The sequence below is a fragment of the Bubalus kerabau genome, chromosome 11 (genome assembly GCF_029407905.1).
Source record: "Bubalus kerabau isolate K-KA32 ecotype Philippines breed swamp buffalo chromosome 11, PCC_UOA_SB_1v2, whole genome shotgun sequence".
NCBI classification, from domain to species: domain Eukaryota; kingdom Metazoa; phylum Chordata; class Mammalia; order Artiodactyla; family Bovidae; genus Bubalus; species Bubalus kerabau.
In genome coordinates this window covers 107,720,629-107,735,578 of record NC_073634.1, presented here as the reverse complement: position 1 = coordinate 107,735,578, position 14,950 = coordinate 107,720,629, and the positions used below count along the sequence as shown (strand labels likewise).

At 61.3% G+C, this 14,950-nt stretch overlaps 1 long non-coding RNA gene across 1 annotated transcript; it reads left to right on the top strand.

Annotated features, from left to right (window-relative positions):
• The first annotated feature begins 1,472 nt into the window (after nt 1–1,472).
• Nucleotides 1,473–5,292, top strand: LOC129622668 (uncharacterized). The gene is made up of 3 exons (XR_008700107.1): nt 1,473–1,535; nt 2,693–2,776; nt 5,161–5,292. It is a non-coding gene; the product is annotated as an uncharacterized LOC129622668 (long non-coding RNA).
• The last annotated feature ends 9,658 nt before the right edge of the window (nt 5,293–14,950 follow it).

Sequence of the window (14,950 nt, the reverse complement as noted above, 5' to 3'; positions counted from 1 at the left end):
TCAGTCAGGGAGTCTGGGCCTGAGGGGGCAAGATGGGAGAGGAGGTGGCCGGCAGGGCTCTGGGCGGGGCGAGCCCACACCCACCATGGGCTGCGGGGGCCCGGCGCCAGACCCCCAGCCTCTCTGAGCCCACGTCCTTTCGCTGAAGGGCAGCAGCAGCCAGCCAGTCCGGGGGCGCTGGCAGAAAAGTCCAGTGGATTTTAGTCCCAAGTCCAGGGTGTGGCCCCCTGGGGCAGAGTGGCCGCGAGTCGCGGAGGGGTGTGGGGGCAGGAAGTGAGGCCAGGACAGCCCCCTTCCTGGTCCCCACCAGAGGGCAGCCCCAGAACCTCCCCCCGCGGGGACGTCCCCAGCCCCCAGGAGTCCCTCCGGCACACAGCCCCTCTCCTGGGAGGGGCAGTCCTGCGGGACAAGCATGGGCTGACACTGGAGCCCACGCTGGAGCCCGGTTCAGGCCACCTCGCTGCCCCAGACTTCCATCCCCCACCTGCCACGCACAGATAACACTCGTTTCTGCTCCCCGGCTCCGCACCAGTGGGCTGAGACCCGAGGACCCCCGCCCCTGGCCCCCCTTGAGGCCCTGCTCTGGGGGCGCGCATGGCAACACTGAGTGAACCCACCAGACAGAAGGATGCGGCCCCAGCGCCAAGGTGCACGACCTGCCGAGCGAGTGAGGCCCCAGGCTTTGTCCTGCTTGGGGCCCGGTGACCCCATCCCCCTCGCCTCGTACGGATGGGGAACCGAGGCCCAGCAAGGGCTCCAGCCCGGAGAAGCCTGGCCTCCTCCGAGCCCGGGCTCTGACCTGCCCTGGGCACACCCCCACTCCTTGAGCCCCCGAGCCCCCGCTTCTGGGGAGCTGGGGCAGCAGAGGCCCCGAGTCTGACCTCAAGGCCGCGTGAACCCGGAGGTCAGCGTCGCGGGTCAGGGCCTGAGGTGCCTTCCTTCATTTTCTTCTGGCAAAATTCACAGCTTCCTGTTTCCAAGATACAAGCCTCTGAGAGGCCCATCCCCGCAGCAGCTCGGAGGAGCCTCATGTGAATAAACCAGAAGCAGGCGGAGGAAACACCCCCACAGTCTCGCCATGATGCCAGGGTACGGGCATTTGGGGGAAATGTGTGAAGGGCAAGACAAACCAGGGCCGACTCTGGTTCTGGAGCAAAGCTCCCCGGGCACCCCACAGCCTGAACTCATTCTGGGGACTCAGCAGCCTGCAGGCGGAGGCCAAGGCGGGAGGGTGGGCAGCCAATGAGGCCCAAGGTGCCCATGGCATGAGTCACCTGTAGGGGCCACGCGGGCACTCGAGGCCCGAGCCAAGGCTGGGGCAGCTACAGCCCACACCCTCTCCTGGGAGAGTGCCGGGCCTCGGTTTACCTGACTGTCCAGTAGGAGCACCAGCAGTTGCTGGAACAGCCCGGGGGCGCAGGAGGCCAGCCTCAGAAGTGTGGGCGTCTTGCTCAGTGTCACTGACCTTCGCAGGTCGGTTGCTCACAGCGCCCGGCCCCGTGGACTGGACAAGAGCCTGTCTCTCCTCCGTCACGGTGAGTCAGTGACTCGGAAACCCCGCCATTGGGGCTGCCTATGTCGGCATTGCCAAGAGGGGACGCCCTCGATCCTCCTGGGCGCCCAGCCCTCACGCCTCTTCCTGCACCAGCCGGCAGGGCAAGCGCAAGGCCGGTGGAACACGCACGCCCCCAGCCTGGCCGAGACGGGCCCCCTGCTTCAGGTCACTGGTCCCGCAGCCATGCACAGGCTGGGGTGGGGGCGTGTCCGGGGCACCAGGCAGGTGGGCAAGACGGAGGGGAGTACAGAGAGGGGTGAGGGCAGAGGGTGCTGGGGAGTCGGGGCGAGAGCCGGGGGCAGGTCCAGGGGGCTGTGCAGTCAAGAAAATGGGGTCAAGACACCAAGAGCAGGGCCAGAGTCCGGCCCAGAACCATAGCCCATCCCTCGGGGCACTGGGCACACTCCCGACCTCAGCCCAGGCCCCAGGCCCCCTGGTGCCAAGGAGAGGCATGGGAGAGGAGAGCTACAGCCCAGGAGTGGGGAGCCCAGGCCATCCCAGAACGTCCCAGGACCCACCACAGAAACAGGGACAGACAGACATCGAGAGCAGGCTGTAAAGAGCCCACTGAGATAAGCAACAAGTGGATCCCAAGTGCTGGGAAGACAGTGCCCACCCTGGCCCAAGAGTGACCATCACCGAGGGCCCTGCCCGTTTCCGGGGCCTGGGAGGCCCTCTTGCAGGGGCAGGGCCATGTGGGGGGGCAGGGCCGCGAGGGGAAAGGGCCACATGGGCCCTCAGCACCTCGCAGCGGGCTGGCCTCTCATCTGTGGCCAGTTCTCAGCCCCACCTCTAAGACTGATGAGAATGGCAGCCAGAGGCTTCAGTGGGCCTCGTGCGGGGCCCAGGCTCCGGAATGCGGGGCCTCTGGAGGATTTTCCGCGGTCCCGGGGCCTCTGGAGGATTTTCCACCCTCCCGGGGCCTCTGGAAGCCGGATCAAGGTGGCGCTCACGTGTGGACCCAGCACGTGGCTCATTAAGCGCTGCCTGACCTCAGCCCTGGACGCCCCGGGGCCCCCTTGGGCCCAGGCTCCAGCTCCACGTCACGCCCCAGGGCTCCTCTGGGGAGCACTGAGCCCCAGGTCCCCCACGACTTTGGCCTGAGGCCCCCCGACCCTGCCTCTGTCCCCCGCCCAGGGCCACATGCAGAGAGACCAGGCTGCAGTGCGGAAGCCAGTGTGGGGTGGTCCCAGGAGTGAGCCCCGACCGGGTGCCCTAGAGGTGAGCGGCGGCTGGGACAGGGTGGGGCCTCTCAGGACGGGCACTCTGGGCAGGAGCGCACCGAGCCAGGCGAGGAGGGGGACACAGGGTCTGCTGGGTGGGGGAGGCAGATGCTCCCTCGGGGGTCACGCCCAGGGCAGAGGTGTGGGCAGTGGGCCTCGGGGCACCGAGGTGCTAAAGGAGGTGGGGGGTGCGGCCCAGCTGGGTCCCGGGGGCCTCCGCGTGTCCTCAGAGGGCGGGGGGCAGAATGGAGGCCCTGAGGTCGGATCTGCGGGCTGCAGTGGGAAGGACAGGAAGGGACCGCCAAAGGTGAGTGATCGCCAGAGCCGACGGGTCCTCGGGGCAGAGCTGAGGAGGCCAAGCGGTCAGCATTCAGGGGACCCTTCCTCCTTGACACTCGTTTTGGGGGGCACCAGGGTCACTGGGCAGGGGGGATGGAGCCCTCCTGCCCTGGATGGGACCCCCACTCCATGAGAGGCCCTGGGGGTGGGGAAGGGTCCGCAGGGGTCCTGCTTTTCCAGTTCTCTACAGACCCCAAAGGGATCTGCGTGCTGGGTGCGGGGGGCCTGAGGGGAGGGCAGCCGTGACCCCCGGGGCTGCCTCTGGCCAGGAAGGACGCCTGCTGCAGAACCGCTGCTCCTCCCGCTGGCCCTGGAGCCCCAGACACGGGCAGCTGCGGGCCTGCCGCCTGCGGGTAGGCTGTGCCCTCTCGTGTCCTCTACCTCCGAGGAGGAAGCCTGTCGGCCTCGCCAGCAAGGCGTTGCTGGAATCTTCAGCTGGGCCTCCTCTGAGTGCCTGCCCCCATCCTGGGCCCCGCTGGGTGGTTGCTGCCCCTCCAGGGAGGAAACCGAGGCACAGGGAGCAGCCCCCTGTGGCCCCACACCCCAGCCCCAAGGCCCCAGGCTCCCCAAATTGACACCATGCGGTCCCCACGCCCCAGCCCGGAGGAGCAGCCAGTGGGTTCGGGTGGGTGCCGGTCCCCCACAGACATCAGCCCCTCGCTCAGAAGTCCTGCCCTCCCTCCAGGACCGACACTGACCGGGGGCCCTGGAGCTGGGCAGGCCAGCGCCCTGCTCCCGGGACAGGCCGGAGCCACACCACACTCTGGGGGACGGGGCAGGGGGCACCTGGACAGCCGGACCGTCCAGGAAGAAGAGAGCAGAGCCTCGGCGCCCATCCCAGGGGGCACGGGGGGCTGGGAGTGTCCCGAGACCCTCCGGCCCCTGCCTGGCACCCACCGAAGCGGCTGCCTTTCTGGGGAGCCACAGGGCAATTTTAAAAGAGAAAACCTTCCTGCGAACGGCGGAGAGCAACGTGAAGGCACGGAGCCGGGGCGGGGCATGGAGAAGGCGGCCCGGCGGGCGTCTGGGCGTCTGGGCCTTGCGCGCCCGGCCTCACGGCGTGGGCTAAGGCACTGAGGACCTGCCGCGCTGGGGCTGGGTGCCCGCTTGTGTAAGCAACCCTGGCAGAACCCGGTCCCTACCCACCTGCACAGGGCGGGGGCCCCGGGAAAGGAGGAGGCGGAGGTGGGTGAAGAGGCAGACGGAGGCCATCTGGGCAGGCAGAGCCCTGGGTCCCCGGGCACGAGGCAGGGTGGGCCGGGACGAGGGATGCAGACGCCCAGACAGGCGGGCATTGTCGGAGGCCTCACGGTGAACAAGCCTCCAGGTCTGGCCAGAAGCCTGCCTGCCTGTGGCCGTGGGGGTGGACATGGCCTCCTGACCGCCTGTGGTCCGGCAGTCCCCGCGGCGCCCCCCAGGTGGGCCAGAGCTCCACAGCGCGGGGATCGTCTGCAGGCCCAGGGACCCCTCCCCGGGCAGGGCTTTGGCACAACCAGGCTCTGAGGATTCGGGGTCCCAAGGACCTTCTGCTTCAACTGCATTAGGCCCTGACCCTTCCGACTTGGAACTCCATGTTGCTCTGAGGCTGAGGCTGGACTCCCAGGCTCCTCCCTGCTGAAATGCAGACTCAAAAACGGGGCCCTGGGCCACAGCCCCCACGGCCGCCGGGAGCAGAGCCCCAGAAGGAAAGTTCCCGCATCTTGTCCCAGACCACCTCCCTCTCCAGGCCTAGACGGAAGGACCTTCTGCACACAAAGTCTCAAAAAGCTTCTCTCTCTCTTTTTTATTATACTGAACACTTTTTTCTTGTTTTTTATTTTTGGTAGCTTGTGTATCTTCTTTGTGAAGTGTCTGCTCAAACTTTTTGCCCATTTGGTTGCATGATGTTTTTGGTATTTTTATTATGGAATTGCAAGGTATCTTCCTAGATCCTGGATAGTAATTCTCTGTCAGATCCACCTTTTGTAACTATTGCCTCCATACCTAATGAGCAAAAGTTTAAATTCTGATGAGATCTAATTCAACTTTTTTTTATCTTTCCAGTTCAGTTCAATCGCTCGCTTGTGTCCGACTCTTTGTGACGCCATGGACTGCAGCATGATAGGCCTTCCTGTCCGTCACTAACTCCAGGAGTTTACCAAAACTCATGTCCAATGAGTCTGTGATAACCATCCAACCATCTCATCCTCTGTCATCCCCTTCTCCTCCTGCCTTCAATCTTTCCCAGCATCAGGGTCTTTTCAAATGAGTCAGTTCTTCCAATCAGGTGGCCAAAGTATTGGTTTCAGCTTCAGCATCAGTCCTTCCAATGAACACCCAGTACTGATTTCCTTTAGGAAGAACTGGTTGGATCTCCTTCCAGTCCAAGGGACTCTCAAGAGTCTTCTCCAACACCACAGTTCAAAAGCATCAATTCTTTGGCACTCAGCTTTCTTCACAGTCCAACTCTCACATCCATATGTGACTACTGGAAAAACCATAGCTTTGACTAGACGGACCTTTGTTGGCAAAGTAATGTTTCTGCTTTTTAATAAGCAGTCTAGGTTGATCACAGATTTTCTTCCAAGGAGCAAACGTCTTTTAATTTTATGGCTGCAGTCACCATCTGCAGTGATTTTGGAGCCCAAGAAAATAGTCTGTCACTGTTTCCACTGTTTCCCCATCTATTTGCCATGAAGTGATGGGACCAGATGCCATGATCTTAGTTTTTTGAATGTTGGGTTTTAAGCCAGCTTTTTCACTCTCTTTCACTTTCATCAAGAGGAACTTTGCCATAAGGGTGGTGTCATCTGCATATCTGAGGTTATTGATATTTCTCCTGGCAATCTTGATTCCAGCTTGTGCTTCTTCCAGCCCAGCGTTTCTCGTGATGTACTCTGCATAGAAGTTAAATAAGCAGGGTGACAATATGCAGCCTTGACGAACTCCTTTTCCTATTTGGAACCAGTCTGTTGTTCCATGTCCAGTTCTAACTGTTGCTTCCTGACCTGCATACAGGCTTCTCAAGAGGCAGGTCAGGTGGTCTGGTATTCCCATCTCTTTCACAATTTTCCACAGTTTATTGTGATCCACAGAGTCCAAGGCTTTGGCATAGTCAATAAAGCAGAAATAGATGTTTTTCTGGAACTCTCATGCTTTTTCGATGATCCAACGGATGTTGGCAATTTGATCTCTGGTTCCTCTGCCTTTTCTAAAACCAGCTTGAACATCTGGAAGTTCATGGTTCACGTATTGCTGAAGCCTGGCTTGGAGAATTTTGAGCATGACTTTACTAGCGTGTGAGATGAGTGCAATTGTGTGGTAGTTTGAGCATTCTTTGGCATTGCCTTTCTTTGGGATTGGAATGAAAACTGACATTTTCCAGTTCTGTGGCCACTGCTGGGTTTTCCAAATTTGCTAACATATTGAGCACAGCACTTTCACAGCATCATCTTTCAGGATTTGGAATAGCTCAGCTGGAATTCCATCACCTCCACCAGCTTTGTTTGTAGTGATGCTTTCTAAGGCCCACTTGACTTCACATTCCAGGATGTCTGGCTCTAGTGAGTGAGCACACCATCGTGATTATCTGGGTCGTGAAGGTCTTTTTTGTACAGTTCTTCTGTGTATTCTTGCCACCTCTTAAAATCTCCTGCTTCTGTTAGGTCCATACCATTTCTGTCCTTTATCGAGCCCATCTTTGCATGAAATGTTCCCTTGGTATCTCTAATTTTCTTGAAGAGATCATGTCTTTCCCATTCTATTGTTTTCCTCTATTTCTTTGTTTTGATCACTGAGGAAGGCTTTCTTATCTCTCCTTGCTATTCTTTGGAACTCTGCATTCAGATGGGTATATCTTTCCTTTTCTCCTTTGTCTTTAGCTTCTCTTCTTTTCTCAGCTATTTGTAAGGCCTCCTCAGACAACCATTTTGCCTTTTTGCATTTCTTTTTCTTGGGGATGGTCTTGATCACTGCCTCCTGTACAATGTCAAGAACTTCCATCCACAGTTCTTCAGGCGCTCTGTCTATCAGATCCAAGCCCTTGAATCTATTTGTCACTTCCACTGTATAATCGTAAGGGATTTGATTTAGGTCACACCTGAATGGTCTAGTGGTTTTCCCTACTTTTTTCGATTTCAGTGTGATTTTGGCAATAAGGAGCTCATGATCTGAGCCACAGTCAGCTCCCGGTCTTCTTTTTGCTGACTGTATAGAACTTCTCCATCTTTGGCTGCAAAGAATATAAAATAATCATGGAAGAATTTTATATTTTATGATTATTGTTTTTTGTGACCTGTGTCATCTTTCTCTCCCCCTTGCTTCCTTTCTTGCCTCCCTGCCAGGTCAAACTATACTCTCCTACGCATTCCCTGTAAGAGCTTCATAGTTAAACGTCTTCTCTCTCCGTCAGGAGGGCTCTCTTCTGTCCCAGTTCCCTTTTGCCCTGGCTGCCCGGCAGCTCAGCACTGTAGTCCAGCCCAACCACACCATCACGCTGCTTGCTCCCCCCGGACCCCGCCCTCCAGGGCCAGCTTTGCCTCCCCCGTCCTCCCTGATGCGTGTGTGTCCCCGGCAGACCTCCTCAGACCTTAGAAGAGGGAGGTGGACTCAGGCTTCATTTGTTTAAACGTGCACACAAAGGAGCTATGTCCACCAGGGAGGCTGATGTCCACAAGGGCCCCACACGAGCTTAGGCGGGCATGGGTGCTGCAAAAGCAGGTCTGGGTACTGCGTGTCAAAGAGGTCTGGTAAGAAGATGAAGGCAAGGGACCGTCTTTCAATTACCAACAGCCAAGTAGGGGGTGGGCAGTGGGGAGCTGTCCCCAGGGCCCCCCATCCTCTACAGGACAGCTCTGCTTTTCTTTCCAACTGGGACCCCAGCTTCCAGGACCCCCAGCCGGTGGGTTCCAGAGCCTCCTCTGCAGCCATCTGGAGGGCGGGTCCTGGGGACAGTGCCTGGCCCCGGTCACAGTGGGGGCGGCAACTGGCCTCAGCCTCCAGAGGGGAACAGAGAAGAGGGTCTTGCTGCCCCCGTCGTCCCAACCGTGTTTCAGGAAGCAGCCAAGTGACCATTCCCCGGCAGGAAAAAAAGCATGAGAGTGTTAGTTGCTCAGTCGTGTCCGACTCTGTGACCCCATGGACTGTGGCCCGCCAGGGTCCCCTGTCCATGGGATTCTCCAGGCAAGAATGCTGGAGTGGGCTGCCATGCCCTCCTCCAGGAGATCTTCCCACCCCAGGGATTGAACCTGGGTCTCCCGCATTGCAGGCAGATTCTTCAGGAAAGCCCCCTCCTAGGCAGGGGTCCTTCCCAACTCGGTTACGAGGTGATGGTAAGGAACGGTCAGCAGCACGGTCCCCGGGCTGGCTCCCAGTCTTGGGGTTGTAACGCCCGGCTTCACTGGCCCCGGCGTCTGGGGCCAGCAGTCCCAGGGTCCGAGTGGGCACCCTCTGGCATGGAGGGGGAGCCCAGCTGGCCCTTTAAGAAGAGGGGGCTGCTCCTGGCACAGCGCACAGCTGGCCCCGCCAGAGACGGGCACGTTCCTGGTCCTTCTGGAAGGCTGAGTTGGAAAGGAGACAAAATGTTCTTGCACAGCTCAGTAAACAAGCCTAAAGTGTTTTGAAAGCCTCTGCCGACATAAAGGACTGTGAAGTAAATGCAAGAATTGCAAAAGAAGGGCCAGCTGCTGGGGGTGGGGGTGGGGGGTGGGGAGTGTGGGCGGGAGGAGGGCCTCCACGCAGCCCACCGCCTGCCCAGGGCGCCTTGTGGGGCCGGTGCCCGTGCGAGCCCGTGCTCTGGGCCACGGCCTGCGTGTGCAGACACGGGGGCCGCATGGAGGCCTCACCGGGAGGATGCGTGTCTATACACAGCTCTGGGAAGGAGCACAGAGCGTGCCAATGCCTGTGGGTGTTCTGTGCCCGTGGGTGTGCCCCCGTGTCTGTGCGTGTGGCTCACCTGCGGCACACAGCAACTCCCGGCTCACCCCACCCCTTCCCGAGGAACCCAGCTGGAGCAGACCCAGGTTAGTGCCACCCTCGGAAGGAAACAGGGAGCCCGGCTCCCCGGGGAGCTAATTAAGGGAGACTTGGCGTCTGAAGGTGAGACGGGCGGGAGGCGAGCCTGGTGGGAAGGCACGCTCCAGGGCCTGGGCCCGCTCACCCGCTGGTCTCTCGGCTCCTCCGGGGCATTTTACACACTAATCGTGGTGCTGAGGGCCTAGAAGCTCCCAGGGGCCCGGGTGCTGGGGATGTGTGGCCTCAGACGCCAAAGGCTGACTTTCCTGGCAAAGAGCAGGACCCTGCCCAGCTCAGCCCCTCCCGGCTCGATCCACCTGGGGCTCAGTCTTCTCATCTGTAAAATGGGCAGAACACCACCTCCGTCCCAAGACAGAGATGAGAGCCCGTGTAGGGGCGAGGCGCCCGCAGCAGAGAAACCTGCCCCCACCCCCCACCCCAACCCCTGCCCTCTCCCACCTCTGCACCATGCACGGGAGGAAAGCGTCCAGGTGGGGCCCTGGCCTTGGAGTTCCCTGGGAGCATCAGCCTCACCCTGGGGAGGAATCACCTCCCCCCCCACACCACCAAGTCCACCATCCTCCCCGCTCAGGAGCCTCGAGGGCTGGCTGTCGGCCCGGCTCAGGAGTGGGCCCCGGAGGGACGGCACCCCACTCGGGCTGGCTGGTCCCGGGCAAGCAGAAACCAGGGCAACGCACACACTGCAGGGCCGGGCGACACGGCGGCCTTGGGGCCGTGGCGGGGCTTTGGGGAGGACAGCGAAGGCTTCTGGAGGCCTGAGGACCAGAGAGCGGGTGGGGGAGCAAGGGGAAAGGCAGGTAGACCCGGAGAATGGGCTGGAACTGCAGGCCGCGCACAGTAGGTGCTCAGTGAACGCCTGCTGGGTGACTGAGTACACCATGTGAGGCAGGAGTGAGCAGAAACCCACAGCACACGGGTCCCTCTAAGTCGTGGGGCCTGTGGGCCTGGCCCCATGGCTCAGTCCCTCCTTGCCCAACAGACTGGGGCTCCCAGGCTCGGTGCCCGGTGAGGGGCTCCCCCCACCGCCCACTCGTGTGTCTCAGAGGGTTGCGACGGCCTCCCGAGGCACAGGGCTCCCCGCCAGCAGTCCCTCTGTCCTCACCGCGGCGGCCAGGCAGCATGGGAGCAGCCAAGGCCCTGAATTCCTGCCCGCACCCGCGGTGTGGCCCCGGGGGGCTGGGGAGCGTCCTCCAGCCTGGCTGCAGCGGGCGGAGTCCCGGCCAGGAGGCCCATCTGGGAGCCGGGCAGCAGGGAGGGGCCGCAGGGACTGCCAGCCAATGCCAGCACCGCCAGGCCCTCCACCCCTCGGCTGGCGGGGGACTCCCTGGCCGGCCGGGCCTCCGGGCACCTGCAAGCCAAGCCGCTCCGCAACCTCAGGCCAAACCAAGCCACTTTCTCAAGTGCCCGGGAGAGAGAGGGGGACATCGGCGTTCTGTTCCCCTTGCCCGGCCCAGGAGAGCTGGGGCGGCAGAGGGCGTGGGGGCGGGGGGCACACCCTGAGCTGCCCGCAGTGCTCGGCCCCGGGGCACACGGGCAAAGGGCCTCTGTAGGTCCTGTGCTGGTCCCGGCCTGAGCGGCCCGCTGACGCCCCGTGCGTGTCCCACGTGCCAGGAAAGGGACAAAGCCACGAAGTGTCGTCCCAGCCAGAGGGCCGGGGCGAAGCCAGGGTGAGGAGCCGTGACGCGGCCGTGCTGGCCTCTCAGGGACCACGCCCCGGCCCGTGGCGGCCTTCCTCCCGGGCTGACCGCTCCCCCAGGGGCCAGGCTGGCTCTCTGAGAGTGTCCATACAGGACCGACTGTCACTGTCCTGAAGGCCACAGACGCCAGGTAGGGGGCAGCCTCACGTCCCCCGAGGAGGCTGTGGAAGGCCCCCTAACGCGTCCAAGGCCACGCGATCGGCGGATGGACAGAGGGACGCGAGCCTGGGTCTGCCCCTGCCCCCAAGGACTGGATGGCTGGGTCACAGGCCCGGCAGTCGGGGCCGTGATCCCCCAGCTGCAGTGGTCAGTCACTCCGCCCAGGGGAGGAGCATGGGCACCCCGAAGCCAGCAGCTCCCGGCCTTCCCTGCCATGCGCACATTTGAGGAACAGGGCCTACCCAGCACAGGGCTTGGGGGGCCCAGGAGATGCTGACTGAGGCTGGACAACCCACAGTGGACGTAGGCTTTGACCTGAACCCAGATGGCATCACCGACTCGATGGACGTGAGTCTGAGTGAACTCCGGGAGTTGGTGATGGACAGGAAGGCCTGGTGTGCTGCGATTCATGGGGTCGCAAAGAGTCGGACACGGCTGAGCAACTGAACTGAACTGAACTGGATGCCCGAGACCTCCGTGCCCCGTAGCCCTTCCCCGGGGACCCCATTAACACCTCACGGAGCCCGTGTTCCTGAAACAGCTTCCGGAAGCCTCGGGACAGCTGGGCGTATTCCCTGCCCCCAAGGGAACACAGAACTTCATCTTCTGGGGCAGGGGTCCTTGAGAGTTTGGGGGTAACTCCATAAGACAAAGCCACCAAGTCAAACAGCCACTTCGGCTAAAGGGCAGGGAGAGCCCAAGTCCTCACCTTCACCCTCCCTGCTGGGCATTTCTCACCGGGTTCAGCGGACATTTAAGAGCCCAGCCAGGGTCCCACCTCCATCCCTCCCACCTGCAGCCCTCACGTGACTTTCTGGCATCACCTCCCCAAAATATGCTGCTGGCGGTCCACCCCTTCGCTACACAACCCTCCTTGGCTCCCCATTACCCCCGCATGAATGTTCTCATCGCTCCCAGTGCCGGACTCTCCTTCCCAACTCAGCTCCCCACACTGAGGTCACACCTCCTCCTCCTCCTCCTCCTCCTGGGCCTTCCCCCCAGGGGCCCTTGGGATGTCCAGTTTTGCCAGGAGGCACCTCCCGGTCTGCCCCACTCCCCTCTTCACAGAGGCCCGAGCACAGCGGGCCCCTCTCAGCTCTGCATTCAAGCTGGTCTGGAAAGCTCATTCATACTAGAGCGGAATTAGCTAAAAGTGGCTTCAGGGTGAATTTGCTCTGGAAACACACTACTGTTTATCTGGAGCTCCTAGAAGTCACCTTGAGCCAAAGCCCGGAAGTTTAGGTTTCAAGTTGGGGGGCACTCTCCTGCTCCCCTCGTTTCCAAGGCCCACAGTGGCCAGCACCTCACTGGGCCCCTTCTGGAGCTGCCAGCAGGGCTGGATCAGGCTGGCAGGGGTCTGGCCTGCACTCCAGACACCCTCCTCCCTCATTCCCAACCCGAGGCTTAGGGCCCTCTGATCCCGAACGTGCCCCTGGGTCGTGGGACTTCAGGAACCAGAGAGGGTCCCACAGGAAGGGTCTGGTGGGGAGTGGATCTCAGGCCCCACCACAGGCCCCAAATTCCAGGCTAATTGGCGTCTGGCAGAGCACACTCCTCGACCCCGACCTGCTTTCCTGCCAGGTCTGCAAGCTGACCACCCCCCTCTACAACAGCCCCCCAAACCCAACTGCCTGGGCCGCCCCGGGAAGCCTTTGACCGGGCCCTCTCCCAGCCGGCAGGCACCACAGCGGCCGGGCTGCGGGCCTGGGAGATGTGTCTCCCTGACCTCGGGGCCAGAGCATTGCAGCAAAGCCAGCCGGAGACAGAGGCGGGCCCCGGAGGCGTGCAGGGGAGATTAGAGGCGGCTCGTAAACACTGATAGGAGGCTGCGTCTGCGCTGACCCAGATGCGGGGATGGGAAGCCCAGCTCCGGGCTGAGCTCTCCCCCGGGAATTGCCCAACTGGACTGTTGCAATGGGCTAGGATTCCAGGGTCAGCCCTGCAGACGGCTGCCCAGGCCGGGCCTCCCGGCTGCCCTGAGCACCGAGGGTGCGGGGACAGTGGCTGCCCGGCATGGGGAAAGCCCAGCGTTCCTGGGCCCCGCGCCCTGCAGTCTGTGGCTGGGGCAAGGGGCAGGAATCAGGCCTCTGGGGCAGCAGCAGCTCAGGGCCGACCATTCTCACCCCAGGACAGTCCAAGATGCCCCCCACTTGCCCCCAGGAAACACGGAAGACCCAGGCCCATGCCTGACGACCATGAGCCCTGCCTGCAGCTCCACAGCCCTGGCCCAGAGGGGCTCCCCAACCCACTCCCGCCCCTCTACAGCCCTGCTGTCGGGCGGGGGGTGGAGGCAGATTACTGCGCTGCCCACAGAAGCAATCTTAAACTTACCCCAGCACATGCCCTCCGGCCTCGGGAGGGCCCTCTGGGCTCACGAGGACTCCGGGAGGCCATACGCCACGGCCTCACCTGCCTGTCACACAGGGCAGCCTGGCCCCCATCCACCAGCCCCTGCCCCACCTCCCCGGGGAAGGGGGCAAAGCAACCCCATTCCTTCTACAGGTGTTTACCAAATCCCTCCTTTTGTTCTGCAGAATCTAATTTCTTTTTTTGGTCCACCCACGGTTTCCGAGCACTTTACAATAGGTACGAGGCCAGGCAGCAAAGGTTCCCGCCCCACCCTACGGGTGAGGAAGAGGGGAAGGGTCCAGCCAGGACCACAGAGCCCCCGGTTCAAGCCCTTCCTCCTCCCTCCTCCTCCTTCCAAGCGCCGCCCTGCCCATCGGCCCAGTAGGGCAGCCCTCGGGCCTCGCATCTTCTCTGAGCAGCCCAGGCCAGGGTGGCCCAGCCCCAGCTGGAGCAGACTGGACACAGGCCCACAGCCCTGCCGGAGGACCGAGGGCCGGGAGACCCGCAGCAACGGTGCCTCCCGGGCCCCCGTCCCCTTTTGGGGTCAGGGTCCCGCCTGGATTCAGGGGCACCGTCCAGGTAGCGATGGCCCCTTTCACATGGCCCTCTGGCTGAGGGGTCAACCCCAGAGGAGGCGCCTCCACAGCCAAGGAGCACCCAGTTCCCCACCGTTGAGAGGCGTAACTCCCACCCACAGTGGGGCCTGGCGCTTGGGCTCCCTGCCGAGTTCTTGGTGGGAACCCCCAGGACATGCTGGCCTCCGAGCCCACCTCCCAGCTCAAGCTACCGCTTGATCACAGATGCCCAGGCAGGAAGCAGAACCTTCTGGAATGCTCAGAGGTGACGGGCCTGGCAGAGAGTCCTGCTCCCCAGCCAAGGCCATGCTCAAGGATGGGTCTAGGACCACCGGCTGGCCCGTCCCCAGCAGGACCCGTGTAATCCGCCCAGAGCAACACGGCTAGTTAAAAGTTTTATTGATTGAACACAGTTGAGTGTTAGCAGTAAAAGTTCTCCTGATGTAACCCACTTTTTCTTAATGGGTAATCTCAGACACTCAAGTTTGTATGTTAAAGGAGCTTTAGGACAATTTAATAGCTCATAAAATTTTATGGTCCCAGTTGAAATCAGAGCGATAACTCTGGCCCGCACGGTGATAGTTCGCTAAATGTCTCTCATCTATTTTTTCCCCTGTTTATTGGAAAGCTAACATCTGCTCCACTATGGGCGGAAAGAAAAGGGAAGGGGAATAACGATCTATTTTTCTAGAAGGGAGGTGAGAGATTCGGGCCCTCCTGGCAGCATCCTATGTTCCAAACACACGAGTTTCCTTTCAGTCAAAAAGAGGTTCAAGAAACCAGCTGACCCGCGGTTCACAGAAGGAATGCCCCTGCAGGCACAGGGACCCCTGGGCGGCCGCGGAGCACCAGAAGTCTATCCAGGCCACGGCCGCGTCCCGGGCTCAGCCCCAACCCGGGGAGCCCATTAAGAGGCACTACCTGCTAATTGATAAAGCACCCACCGTGCAAAGGTCCAGGGGGGCCCACAAAGGCCAAGGACAAGAGTTCACTGCCTGCGAGGAGCTTCCCTTCGGCAGGTTAAACTCTAAACGGGCTCTG